This window comes from Symphalangus syndactylus, chromosome 16 (genome assembly GCF_028878055.3).
Source record: "Symphalangus syndactylus isolate Jambi chromosome 16, NHGRI_mSymSyn1-v2.1_pri, whole genome shotgun sequence".
NCBI classification, from domain to species: Eukaryota; Metazoa; Chordata; class Mammalia; order Primates; family Hylobatidae; genus Symphalangus; species Symphalangus syndactylus.
The window spans coordinates 21,745,875-21,759,985 of record NC_072438.2 but is presented as its reverse complement, the minus strand read 5'-3'; the positions used below and the strand labels follow the sequence as shown (position 1 = coordinate 21,759,985).

Below are 14,111 nucleotides of genomic sequence, written 5' to 3'. Positions count from 1 at the left end.
TTTGGGAAAGGGCTGTTACCAATTTTGTTTCAGAGTCAAACCATGAACTGAATTCCTTCCCAAAGTTAGTTCGGCCTACACGTAGGAATAAATAAGGACAACTTAAAGGTTAGAGGCAAGATAGAGTCAGTTAGGTCTGACTTCTTTCACTGTCATAATTTCCTCAGTCATAATTTTGCAAAGATGGTTTCAGTGCTGGTCAGTCTACATTATTTACAGTATATTGCATAATTCACATGAAAACCATGTGCAGTAAGGATTATCATTATTCTCATCCCTTTTCCATATTAAAGCAACTAAAGCTCAGGGCAACAAAGCAAATACTCCCAAGGGGGGGATGTCAAAATGTTTATTCCAATCTCAGGCCCTAATTTAAAATCCACTATTTTTTACATGGCATTGCATTGCTTCTCAGTCTTCTTTCTCTCAAATCTCTTTCACATTGTATTAACAGGGTTTGAAAGTGGAGAGCCCTGCATAGTGCCACAGGATGGACTTTGCTACATGTTAGATAGAGAGTTTGATACTAAGAATTGTGACACTTGCCCCAGAATAATTAGGGCTTTTATAAGACATTGCAGGCACAAAGTTCACAAAAGAAAAACTAGAATAGGTTAATTCATAAGCAGATGATTTCTATTTTCTTACCAAAATATTTCATTCCTTTGGTTGTACATCTCTCTTTTCCTCCCTTTTCAAGACTTGATTGGCATTAAGTTACAAGTGGTATCAGATACCTGACTCAGACTGGTTGAAGTGAAAAGAGAATTTTTTGGCTCATATGACTAGGAAGCTCAGGAATGGATAGGTCCTAGAATATGTCTTTCTCTTCATGTTTCAACCCTGCTTGGTTTCATCTACTCAAAGATTTCCCTCAGAAGCCTGCCTGCATATCTGAACCCACATCTTCCTAGTTCTTCAATGCCAATGGAAAAAGAATCCTACTGCCAAAGTTCATGTGTTAATTCCAAGAAAGACACTGGCTAAGCCTGCATAGGTTGTATATGAACACCTGTAAGCCAATCACTCTACCTAGATGGATGGGATGCTCTGCCCAGTTAAGGTCACATGCCCTCTGTTGAGCTAGGAGTAAGGACAGACAATTAAGTCTATACTCTACCAAGACTGCATGGATGCAGGGAGGGATTCCCCAAAGGAATCAGAAGAAAAAGTGTTGGAAAGCATGCTGGATACACACACACACACACACAAATGGAACTAACACTGTCTTCTATCATAATAAAATAGGACAACTTCAAGATCTTTACATCTTATCTAAGCCTCCTAAAACTCTCAAAGGTATTGCCACTGGTGAGACATAGAAATGCTTTCTATGCAGTTCAGAGTTGTCCTGATGGCTTTCTGAAACCACTGTGCCCCTTTGCTACTTTCCCTGCCTCTACCAATCCTCCCAGCATTTGAAAACCTGGGAACACACAGTCTCATCCCTAATTCCCACAGTCCATAAGCAAGATGCCGCCAGGTATTTAATCCCTTACTATGTCTGCCCCATCCTGTGGCCCAGTGTCGTCTATAGGATATGGATTTTATGAGATTCTGCTGCTTACTCATGAAGATTCTATGGAAGGCTTTCTTGACAGTGAGACATCATAAAGCCTGAATCCTTTGTTCAAAATAAGTTGAGCTGATTCTGAATGATAAACTGCAAATATTGGAGAAACATTGCTGTATAAATCTCATTCCTTTAGAGTTGGTTCTGGTGGAGATATACTAGTGAAAGTCATTTTAGTATGCATCCTGATGAACGGGACACGGGAATTGAAGTGAGGTGACGAAGAAGAAAGTCCAATGATTATGGAGACCACTAAGGAGAGTTGGTCACCCTGCTTCAAGTAAGAAATGATGATTGTTAAAATTGTACGAAAGAACCATACAGCTCATTTCTATGAACCCAGAAAGAGCAGTATTTAAACTCAAGCTTTCCCGGTACTTTAAATCTGCCATTATGGAATATGATACCCAAGTAACATGAAAGGTGACGTGAAGGAGAGGTTTAGTTATATAGTTACACTTGATTTGCTCAACTTTTTTTTTCAAAACACATATTGGAAGTGCCACTGCTGCATATAGAGTCCCAGCAACTGAAGAGAGTCTCAGAACCAGTTACAGAACATTGAATAGTACACTGTCCTCTTTTTTGCTTTGACTACCAGGAGGCCAAATTTTGTCCTCAATTCTTAAACTTTACATACAATTGTTTTTACATTTATTATCCCAATCTTCACCACAAACATAAGTTAAGTGCTACTACACAGAATTTACAGATGCAGAACTGAGACTCAGAGGGATGAAGGTCAGATAGGGGCAGACCCACAGCTGGAATCTTGTCTGGTAGGCTCCAATTTCACTCCTATATCAGTGCCTCTCTTCTGAAATTTCCATTCTGAACCCCACTTGAATGTGATCTCTTCCCTAAACTCCCCAGATCGCAGGCTTGTTGTATTAGGCTACCACAGTGATGAATATCAATGGGCTACCACATTGTGCCAAGGCTTTTAAGAGTTTTTGAGCATCACTAACGTACTGACCTTTTCAAGCACTAAGCAACTATTCAAATGTTATAAGATCTCCTTCAAGACAATTCTGTTTCCCACACATTTATTCCACCTGGATAGATAAGCTGAACATGGGTTTTCTGGAACATGGGTTTTATGTTATTAATGTTGCAGATGCAAAAATATCTCCAAAATTAATGCTAGGGAGAGGTGAAATAAATGACTCTTTGGACACTGTGCCAGCTGGATGCTCATTATTATACTAATGTTGCCCATGCAAAGCCTTCAGTGACATCCTCCAATATATGCAAATATGCATTGGAAAAAATGAAAATGTATGTAAATGACGCAGAGGTTACATTGGCCTATTAACATCACAAATCCCCATTTACAGTCTACTTTTAACTTAAGTGATCTTTCTAATAGGAGAACCACTTATGAAGTTAATCTGGAACGAAATCACAGCGTGTCAATTAAAAGGGTGTGACAGTGAGACCACCATCAATTGGTACCTTTTAGCAGATGTCTTAATTAGGCTTCTCGGTGGCAGATTGACCAACCACACTCTGTGAAAGTCATTTTCAAGTTTGCATCTGAGGGCTCTCTTTTTCAAACTTTCTCTTTTTCTTCTTTATGTTTAAATCCTGCCTATTACAAGGTTTCCCTTTGTACATTTTTTCCCCAAAGATTTTATTCTTTTTCTTTTTTCTTCTTACTATAAGACCATGCCAGAGAGAATATTTCACCCCTAGGGGCTGGGGCACCGAAAGCCTTCATTTATTTGAAGTATTTGTGTTATCTTAAACATTTATTTGAAATTTGCATTCTCCCTCTTAAAACAGCCAGGCTTATTTTACTATAAAATTTTGTTTAAAGTCATACACCATCTAGTAAAATTGAAGCCATGTTATTCTGTATTTTTGTCTATCTGTGGCTCATGATCTAAGTGGTAGGGGTAGGCCTTACATACTTAAGTTTGAAAAGCATGAATGGAATGAGAAGAGCTTCAGGACCATTCAAACTGAGCTCAAAACTTGATGCTGCTATTTATTAAGGGCGTGACTTGGGGCAAGTTATGCAGTCCTGACTGAATTCTTCAATGCTAGCAATCCTACTTTCCTACTTTCTTTTCATTCCATCACCTAGCTCAGGACCTGACACACAATTAATGCCCAGACTTTTTTTTTCAATAAATGCTGTCTCTATGCCTAAATAGTTTTTTCTTTCTAAAATGATGATAACATCTCAGCATCTACATCATAGTGTTTTGGTGAGTATTTTAAAGAAATATTTCCCCTTCTTTTAGAAAGAATAATTTCCCTGTAGAAGTAAATAACTATTTTGTGATTTAAAAATGCCTAAGCAAATTTAGATGCTACTAATTAAGACAAGTGTTTTATTGCTTTTCTTAGGAGAGAAAAAATAAAATGCCATATATAGAATGTAATTAGAAATTAAGAGTGAAGTATCTCCTGTTGTTATAGACCAGAGGTTAACATACATTTACTGAGGAGTGAGATAGCAAATATTTTCAGCTTTGTAGGCCATACTGTCTTTGTTGCAACTACTCATCCCTGGCATGTACTGCGAAAACAGTCATAGACAATGCTAACCAAATGGGTTAGCTAGCTATGTTCCAATAAAATTGTATTTACAAAAATACATGGCAGGTTGGGTTTGGAAAGCCATACAGAGTGTACAGACCCCTCTACAGACAATTTAAATGTTACATATTTAAATAGTTTGTTTCAGTTTTTAAAATAAAGATACCAGATGAAATTAATTTAAGTTTAAGAGGATAAATGTAAACCATAAAGCACAATCTGAAACACAAGTAGGTCATCTCTGAATGTTGAAGACAAGTAAGACAACATTCTTCAGACGTAAGACATGATATTTAGCCATGTAAGATGCAACATGTAGCCTGGCTTTCCTTTTTTTTTTTTCTTTTTTTTTGAGATGGAGTTTTACTCTTGTCACCCAGGCTGGGGTATAATGGCCCAGTCTCACTGCAACCTCCACCTCCTGGGTTCAAGCACTTCCTGCCTCAGCCTCCTGAGTAGCTGGGATTCCAGGCACCTGCCACCACCCCTGGCTAATTTTTGCATTTTTAGTACAGATGGGGTTTCACCATGTTTGCCAGGCTGGTCTTGAACTCCTGACCTCCGGTGATCCACCCACCTCGGCCTCTGAAAGTGCTGTGATTACAGGCATGAGACACCCCGCCCAGTCCCCTCTTTTTTATTTATTTATTCATTTATGTTTTGAGACAGGGTCTCACTGTCACTCAGGCTGGAGTGCAGTGGTGAAATCAAAACTCACGGCAGACTCAACCTCCCAGGTTCAAGTGATCCTCCCACCTCAGCCTCCCAAGTAGCTGGGAACACAGGTATGTGCCACCATGCCCAGATGGTTTTTGTTTTTGCTTTTTGTAAAGACAGAGTTTTGCTACAGAAGTGCTGGGAAGGGAGGGGTGTGGTCCCTTTAAATGTTATGGAAAGAGGTAGCAAAGTGCTGGGAAGAGGACTGCACGGTCCTGGTTAGGGTTCCACCTCAAGGCCTGTGCCCACAGGCCTAGGTGAGGACAGATATTTTTGTTTTCCTGCTTCAATGTTGCATTTCCACCCTGGCCTGCCACACCTCCATCCTGTGCTATAAAATCTCCAAGACCCAGCGGGGCATGGTGGCTCACGCCTGTAATCACAAAGTTTTGGGAGGCTTAGGTGGGCAGAACATGAGGTCAGGAGTTCTAGACCAGCCTGACCAACATGGTGAAACCCCATCTCTACTAAAAATAGAAAAATTAGCCGGGCATGGTGGTGTGTGCCTGTAATCTCAGCTACTCAGGAGACTGAGGCAGGAGAATCGCTTGAACCCGGGAGGTGGAGGTTGCAGTGAGCCGAGATTGCACCACTGCACTCCAGCCTAGGCGACAGAATGAGACTCCACCTCAAAAAAAAAAAAAAAAAAAAATCTCCAGGAGCACATCAGCAGAAAAACACACGAGTGGCTGGACGTCGAGAGGAATGCACCAACAGGCACTGGCATGTCGGCAGGCCACTGACAATCTGAACAATGCAAAGTTTGGCTGGGGCAGTCTGAAGAGAGCCTGGGCTACCGGGCGGCCTGACTCCAGGAGAAAACCATCTTCCTTCTGACTCCCCCATCTGCTGAGAGCTACTTCCACTCAATAAAACCTTGCACTCATTCTCCAAGACCACGTGTGATCCAATTCTTTTGGTACACCAAGACAAGAACCCCAGGATAGAGAAAGCCCTCTGTCCTTGCAATAAGCAGGGGTTTAATTGAGTTGACTAACACAAACTGCCTACAGATATCTAAACTGAAAGAGCACCCTGTAACACACGACCACTGGGGCTTCAGCTGTAAACATTCACCCCTAGACCCTGCCGTGGGGTCGGAGCCCCACAGCCTGCCTGTCTGTATGTTCCCCTAGAGGTTTGAGCAGTGGGACACTGAAGAAGTGAGCCACTGCCCCGTCACACACCCTGCGAGAGGGACAAGGGAACTTTTCCCATTTCAACTGGGGGATCATCTGGGATTTGAACCCAGGACCTCTCACTCCACATTAGGGACCATTTTTCCTCCAGATTCTGAGGGCCAAAGTAGTCCCAATGGTTCAGGATACACTCCAGAGGACTATAAGCTGGGGGTGATGAAGATAACTGGTTGCCCATTCTGAAAGTCAGGGACTAGAGGCATCTCTCATTCCCTTCCTTCTTTCAGCAAATACTCAGGATGTGATGGAGGGAAAAGGCAAGCATCCTCCCTTCACTCTCCACCTCTTGTCCCTGAGCCCTGATGACCTTGGCAGATGCTGGCCAGGGGTAACAATGCAGTATGTACTTGCAAAGCAGGGAAAACCTGGAGAACAGAAATTAAGTGCCCTCATCTATGCCTCCCTTTCTCCCTGCTGTTGGCAAACTTTGAATTCCCTGGGCCTGTTTATGCCATGAAGCATGACCTCCTTCCGTGGGGTGGGGTTCAGTCATGAGGAATTGGTCCTGCCCATTTACATTGTGCCCGTTGCCTTGCTTTGGATCCCTCAGACCTGGCTTTTCTTTCTAGGGCCTCAGCCTGAAGCTTGGAATCAAGTTTGGGACTGAAAAGGCATTTCAGAGGCTGTTTTATCCATTTAGTGCCTCAAATAAGCCCTGCTGAATTTGCAGTTATTAGCCAGCAGGGTCATTCCTCTGTTAACTTCCCCATCAGAAACAGAGTTGCAAGGGGGAGGCTTCTCACTTAGAAAAGGAAGAAAGGGAAAAACAGTTTAAGGAGGAAAAATGGGGAGATTCTGGGGGAAGGACTACCTGCATAGTGCAACTGGCTTCCTCTAATTCTTGTATCTTTCCCTTGGTTCAGACTGGGTTGAACTCCTTGGCCAGGGAAGAAAAGGTTCCATTGGCACAGCAGGTGAGAAGTGCCCATCCATTGGCCCTGTGGGGTTGCAGCTACCACCGTGGCTTTCTCCCACCACATCTCATGGCTGTTGGGCTCTGCCTTTGCCTGCTGTGGGCACACTCAGGCACCTGAACTGGGAGGGGAAAGGGTAAGGAGAGGTGCCCAGAGCCATGCGTGCCTATAGCTGTTGAGGTGGAGGCATACATGGCACCTCTAGGAAAAACTAATCTTATTTGCACCTTTGGCAGCTGAGCCAAAAGTTGAGTTTACTTAGTAAAATTGCCACAGCCTGTAGCAAAACTCTTAACATTATAAAGGAAGAAATAAGAGCCATTTCAAACCATGTGACCAGAAAGAAAACAGATGAAAGGAAAACAGAGCCTCTTACCTGCAGGAAAGAGAGAGAGGTGGCAGGGTTTTGGAAGAAAGGCAGATCTGACAGTTTCACAATCGCTCATACTAACCTCTGAGATCCCAGATGAGCCCCCAGTTGAAACGGAAAATGTTCCCTTGTGCCCCTCACAGGGTGTGTGACAAGGGGAGTGGCTCACTTCTTCAATGCCCCACTGCTCAAACCTCTAGGGGAGCACATAGATGGGCAGGCTGTGGGGCTCCAACCCCACAGCAATGTCTAGGGGTGAATGTTTACAGCTGAAAACCCAGTGTGCATGTGTTACACGGTGCTCTTTCAATTCAGCCGTCCATAGGCAGCTTGTGTTAGTCAGCTCAATTAGACCCCTGCCTTATTGCAAGGACAGAGGGCTTTCTGTATCCTGGGGTTCTTGCCTTGCTGTACTGAAAGAATTGGATCACACGTGGTCTTGGAGAATGAGTGCAAGGTTTTATTGAGTGGAAGTAGCTCTCAGCAGATGGGGAGCCAGAAGGGAGATGGTACGCCCCTAAAGTCAGTTCACTCAGTGGCCCGGGCTCTCCTCCAACTGCCCCAGCCAAACTCTGTGTCATTCTGCCAGTCAGTGACCTGCTGGCATGCCAGTGCCTGTTGGTGTGTTCCTCTCGACATCCAGCCATCTGTATGTTCCTCTGCTGATATGCTCCTCTCAACATCCAGCACTTCTGTGTCTGCCTGCTAGGGTCTTGTGGTTTTTATAGACACAGGATAGGGGCATGGCAGGCCAGGGTGGAAATGCAACATATGGGCAGGAAAACAAAAATACCTGTCCTCACCTAGGTTCATGAGCACAGGCCCAGAGGTGGAGCCCTAGCCAGAACCATGCCCTCCTCTACCCAGCACTTCCCTGCCCCGCTCTGTATTATTTAAAGGGACCACACCATTCCCTTCCCAGCACTTCTGAATCAGTTTCCCCATGTTGCCCAGGCTGCTTGAACTCCTGGGCTCAAATGATCCCTCCACCTCGGCCTCCCAAAGTGCTGGGGTTACAAGCATCAGCCACAACACACAGCCTAGCCTTCCCTATTTAAATAAACTTTATCTCAAAACACTTTGCACTGACTTCAGTGAGGACTAATGTGATGTTGCAGGGCTGTTTCTGCAGAGATTTGAAGCCTAGTATATCATAGGCTTCAGGGTATAGGACTGTTGTCTAATGGCAAGGAGAAACAGATCAGGCAAATGCTTGGCTCTCAGATGACCTTAGTTAAGTCATCAACCTATTGTCCGAAACAGAAGAATATAGGAATAATAGAATTAAAAATGTTTCTCTTGGGCCCTCAGAGAGCAAGGGTTGAAGTGCCATGTCAGGAGAAAACACAATAATCTTAATTATATACCCCAGGGGACAGTTTGGTGGAATAGAAAAAGCACAGATATTTGGAGACAAAAATCGAAATTCAAATCTCAGTTTTGTCACTTATTTTATGACGAAGAACGAAGTTCTTTAATCCTTCTAATTCTCAGTTTATTCATTCATCTGTAAAGTAAAGATGACAAAATCTGTCCTTAAAGTATGTGGTTGGTTGAGAGGTTTCAGTGAGCTGGACGCATGAGCTAATATATGTTCGTAGCACAGTCGATAATGCACAGTATGAGCTCCATAAATGTTCATTTCTTTACTTTCCCATCTACTTTCCCCAACTGCACATAAAATAAGACCTTTCGGCTGCTCTCAGCCAGACCATCCATTTCCCCTGCTAATAAATGAGAGTTTTATTGTTCCTTCTCAGATGTTGAATTATACTATTGGTATCACTGCTACTGTATCTTAATCCTTTTGCTAATGTACCATTTTACCTTGAATTGTTACATAGTGTCCTGCCCCTCCTACTCCTCTCCTGCCTTGCTGCAAAGTCATGAATCAATTCTTTTCAAATATTATTGTCCTAATAATAGCAGTCTCTTATAAGAACATCTAATTGCCCTCACTCATTATATTTCACTTTTTAAGTCACCTAGCTGTTCACAGTTGTTCCTTTCTTTTATCCAGTTGTATTTATCCATTTAAAAGCCTAGTGTTATATGTATTTGTGCGTAAGTATACTTTATACTTACACACACACACTCACACACACACATATCCTTTTTCCTAATTTCCTGAGACCTTTTTTTAGTAAATAAGTTATTATTTGGTAAATAAATAAATTATTAGCAAACAAGATTTGAGAGAAATGCATTAATGTAGTTAGAATGTTTAAGAAAATGCAAACTTTTCAGGCCTGGTGAAAAGCACGCTTTAGTAGCATCCGTCTGCATTCTTTTGACATTTAAAATTTCAATTGCTGCTAATCTATTCATTAGAGAAGATCAAATACGACTTGTTTTAGCAAGTTTTGACTTTTCTATTTCATTTTCAGCAAACCATAAAAGCTCAATGTCTAAGGATTTCACCTTCGAGGTTGATATCATATACAAGCATAAATTTGAGCTCACTGGGCTGAAGGTCTGATGTGCAAAAGAGAATCTCTCAGATGGAATACAAGATTAGTTGACTTAACACTGAATATTTGGAGACTAACGCAGGTGCTCAGAAATATGGGGGTGGGGTGTCAGAAGTCTACTGAATTCTTAGAAATAATTATTATTCCAAGCAGCACTAAGAGACTGGAGATGAGCTGATCTTAACAAAACAGCACTCTCTGGTCCTGCTGCCCCTAATCCCATTCTTCTCCCATGCATTCTTCTCACTGTGGCTAGAATTATCTTTATAAACTGCAAATCTGATCTTGCACAACATACTTCAATGGCTCTCCATTATAGACAGCAAGACATTCAAACTCTTTGGAATGATTTTTTAAATTTCCTTATCACTGTCTAATGAGGATATATCTCTACCCCCATTTCCTAATATTCCCTTACATATAGGGTTACTAGACTTAGTAAAGAAGAAAGAAAGAAAACCAGTTAATAATATTTTGTATGTCCCATGCAATATTTGGATGTACTTATACTAAAAAATTATATCTTGTTTATCTGAAATTTAAATTTAACTACATGTTCTGTATTTTATCTGGTAAGCCTACTTACATGGATATCACTATCCAACCAAACTGAACTGTTGTGGTAGTTTCTTAAATGTACTTTTCTACTTTTCTACCTTGCTTAATTATTTCTGCAAGAGCAGGACCATGTAAGCAATCTCAAATGTTTTGCACATTGTTGATATAGACAAGAAGTAGTTGTTGAAGGAAGAAAGGGAGGGAAGAAAGGGAGGCAGAAAGAATGGGGTAAGGGAAAAGAAAAATACTTTTAAATATCATGGAGGCTTATATTCTCCCTAAAGTAAAAACCTTCTATTTCCAAATTTCTCTGGAAATCCTTTCCTTGCCCCTCTCGATGGAGTTAAATGTTTCTTCATCTGAGCTTCCATAGCATCATAATATATGCCCCTAAAAGAATGTGTTATAGTTCTGCTATTATTATTTAGTCACCTTAATCTCCTACTAGACCAAATTTATCAATAGCAGGGAGTAATTTTTCTTTTTATTGTTTACTTTTTCCCACGGTGCCTGGGACATCGGAGGCATTCAATAAATGTCTGGTTAAATGCTTGGTTAAATGAAAATTGTACTAAAATAACTAATAAGATTGGTTAATTTTTAAAATAGATCCAGAAACATCTCAGGCTATTTTTTTTAAAGAACCAAGGATAATTGAGATACTTTGCCTAAAAAGATCCTTCAAAGTCAAAATGAAGGATTGCTAAAGACTTCTTGGTCCTATCCCGTGAGGAAGCAGTTGATTTTAGAGATTCAAGCCAAGCAGCCTGGCAAAGCTACCACTACGTTGAGGGATCCTCTGTAAGAGAATCCATTTAAGGCCACCAGACACAGCTTTTAGTGGATATATTCGTGTCAACAACATCCAGGTGTGCTTCATGGAATGCAGCCAAGGTGGCATGGAAGCTACCATCTGGAAACACAGCTCAATTTTCCCAAGAGAGGCTTCCTCTACAGACAAATCCTTCTTCTTGAGTTCCTGAGGCTTTTTCTTTCCTGGACACTTCTGGCACGTGAAGTCTGGAACCCATCTGGAGTCCCAAGTCCAGTGTCCTCTGACTCGACCAGCCTGAAGCTGAGGGATGAGTGAACTTCTTATATCCACATGTCTGTGAGATATATACATATAGCATATATATAGGTTTTTGTCCACAGCTCCTGACTCATAACCTCCATAGCCCTTGTTATAGACTTTTGTTACAATGTTGGGTGTTTTAAGACTCAGGGGCAGGCCTCAGGAAACACAATCTCTCTGACCTTCCCTTGCCTTTCTTTCACCTGCTCCAAATCTCTCCTACCTTTCTGATTGTGGGTCTTAAGGCCCACCCCAGAAAGGTTCCTGCCCTTTAGCATTGAAGAAAGAGTGCTGATGTCATGAAGTTTCAGTAAAAATCCAACAGGACTTGGTTGGGGAACTGCCAGATAGCTGACCACATGGAGGTTCCTAGAGGGTGGTGCACCCAGGGAGGGTATGGAAACTCCACACCCCTTCCCCCATACCTCGCCCTATTTATCTCTTCATCTGTGTCCTTTGCAATATCCTTTATAATAAACCAGTAAAGCAGGAATTTGTTTTCCCTGAGTTCTGTAAGCTACTCCAGCAAATTAACTGAACTCGAAGATGGGGTCCTGGGAACCCCACCTTGAGGCCAATCAGTCAGGAGTTCCATAGGCCTGGACTTGTTACTGGTATCTGGGGACACTGGAGATCAGTCTTGGAGACTGAAGCCTCAACCTGTGGAACCTGATACTATCTCCAGGTAGAATGCCTCCAGGGAGAATGCCACCCAGCTGGTGTCTGCTGCTTAGTGTGTGGGGAGAAATCCCCACACATTGGGTCACAAAAGTCTTCTTCTGTGTTGTTTATTGTGGTGGTGGTGGTGTGAGAGCAGAGGAAAAATTTGGTCTGAGAGTATTCCCAAAGCAATGTCTAATAAAGATAGCCCCACACAAGCCTACATGAGCACCTGCTAGAGTGACCCTGTTAACATGTGAATCCGATCTTATCAGTGTCTTTCTCAAGAGCCTCCTGTGGTCTCCATCTCACCCAGAATAAAAACCAAAGTCCTCAAAATGAACCCTAAAGACATACAGGACCTGTCACCCTGCTACCTCTGCAACATCCTCTTCTCGCATTCTTCCTGCCACAATAGCCTCTTGCTGCTGCAGAAACTCTCCTGCATGCTTACATCTCAGGTCTCTTAAACTGGCTGTTCCTGTGCCTGGAACATTTCTCCCCATGAAATCCACATGGCTGGCTCCCTTACCTCTATAGGGTCTTTCTTCAAATGCCATCTTGTCATTGAGGCCATCCCCTCATCCCTCCCTTTTTATTTTTCCTTATAGCAATTATTACCTTCTATCATACACATTCCATTATATATTTTATTTTGTCTTTCTCCTTTAGAATGTAAGCTCCATGAGGGTGCAACTTTTGTCAGCTATATTTACAGCTGAATCCCCAGAGCATAAGAGAATACCTGGTAATAAGTTCACATAACATTTTTTGAGCAAGTAAGCATCTGCGCTCATTGGTCAAATAATCATCAACAGCAAAAGCAGGGAGAAGTAAAAAAAAATAGCAGATATCAAAGTCCAAAGAAAAATCAGGACTGCTTGACTTTATTGTTCTTGGGTTGCCTCTCCAGAGCATCTTTGAGTTGCAATTTTCCTCCTCGATGGAATGGGAACACTTCCTTTTCTAGTTAATTATAGCTCTGCTTGTCCCAGCCCTTCAGAGCTGTAGGTATTAGCAATTCTGCAATCAAGATTCTGCAGTGCCTCTGAATTTTAGAGTGGGGTCTTCTCAGCAGGTGGAGTCTACATTTGGTCTGGCAGTCACTAGCAGAGTGACTAAATGGCTGATCTGAGTTGCTGGGAGCTATTAAGCCAAAGTCTTTCTCAATGGCCCCTTTGCACATACTCAGTTGTAGGATTTGGCATCTGTCACAATGAATAGACCTGAGGTCCATTGGAACTCAAGTCCTGAAAACCCACTTAACTGTGTCAAGTTCCTCTCTGCAGAAACTAAACCCTGCCCCTACAAATCCAGTTACTTGATGACTGCCATTCCAAAAGGGACCAAGATACCACTCTGTACCTGGGAAAGGATGGTATAGAGTCAGACGCGCTTCAGTTCAAATTTCAGCCCCTTCATTTCCCATCAGAGTTGTCCTGAACAAGTTCACTACCTCTGGGTCTCTGCTTTCTCAATTGTGAATGGAAGTATTGTTCAGATCGCGGGACAATTATGAGAATTTACAGAGACAATACAGGAAAATCTCTCAACATGACAGCAGCAGAGATAAGTCGTTCAGCAAATCTGAGGTCCCTTCTAACTTTTGGAAAATTCAAGCTACTCTACTCTGCCCCCTGGCTGACCCTTGGCCACCAAGCCCAACCTGGCTCTGTCCAAAGTTCAACATGCCACTGTGAACCCTGAGAATGAGCCTGCTGGTCACCCCACTTGGGAGCACACCCTGCAGCCTGCTGGGCTGCTATTTGATCCCATCAGAGCCCCGGACGTGGTTCTTGATACCTGTAGGCTTTAGCGAGAAATAAGGATAGGCTGTGTGAAATTGGGTTACAACCTTTAAAGTACTGCTTCAAATATGAGGCACTAGCTTTTTAATGTAAATTTTAAATCCTGCAGAAAAAGCCAAAAAGAATTTCCCATACATCAGGGACCCCTACATAATCACTGTGATATGCAGTTTTCCATACTTCATTCCCAATGACTTAGCCAGTTCAATATAAGCGTTC

General features: G+C 42.3%; 1 pseudogene; it reads right to left on the bottom strand.

Annotated features, from left to right (window-relative positions):
* LOC129464605 (splicing factor C9orf78-like) overlaps positions 1-12,644 on the bottom strand; it is a 41,194-nt pseudogene extending 28,550 nt beyond the window's left edge.
* Positions 12,645-14,111: the final 1,467 nt, after the last annotated feature.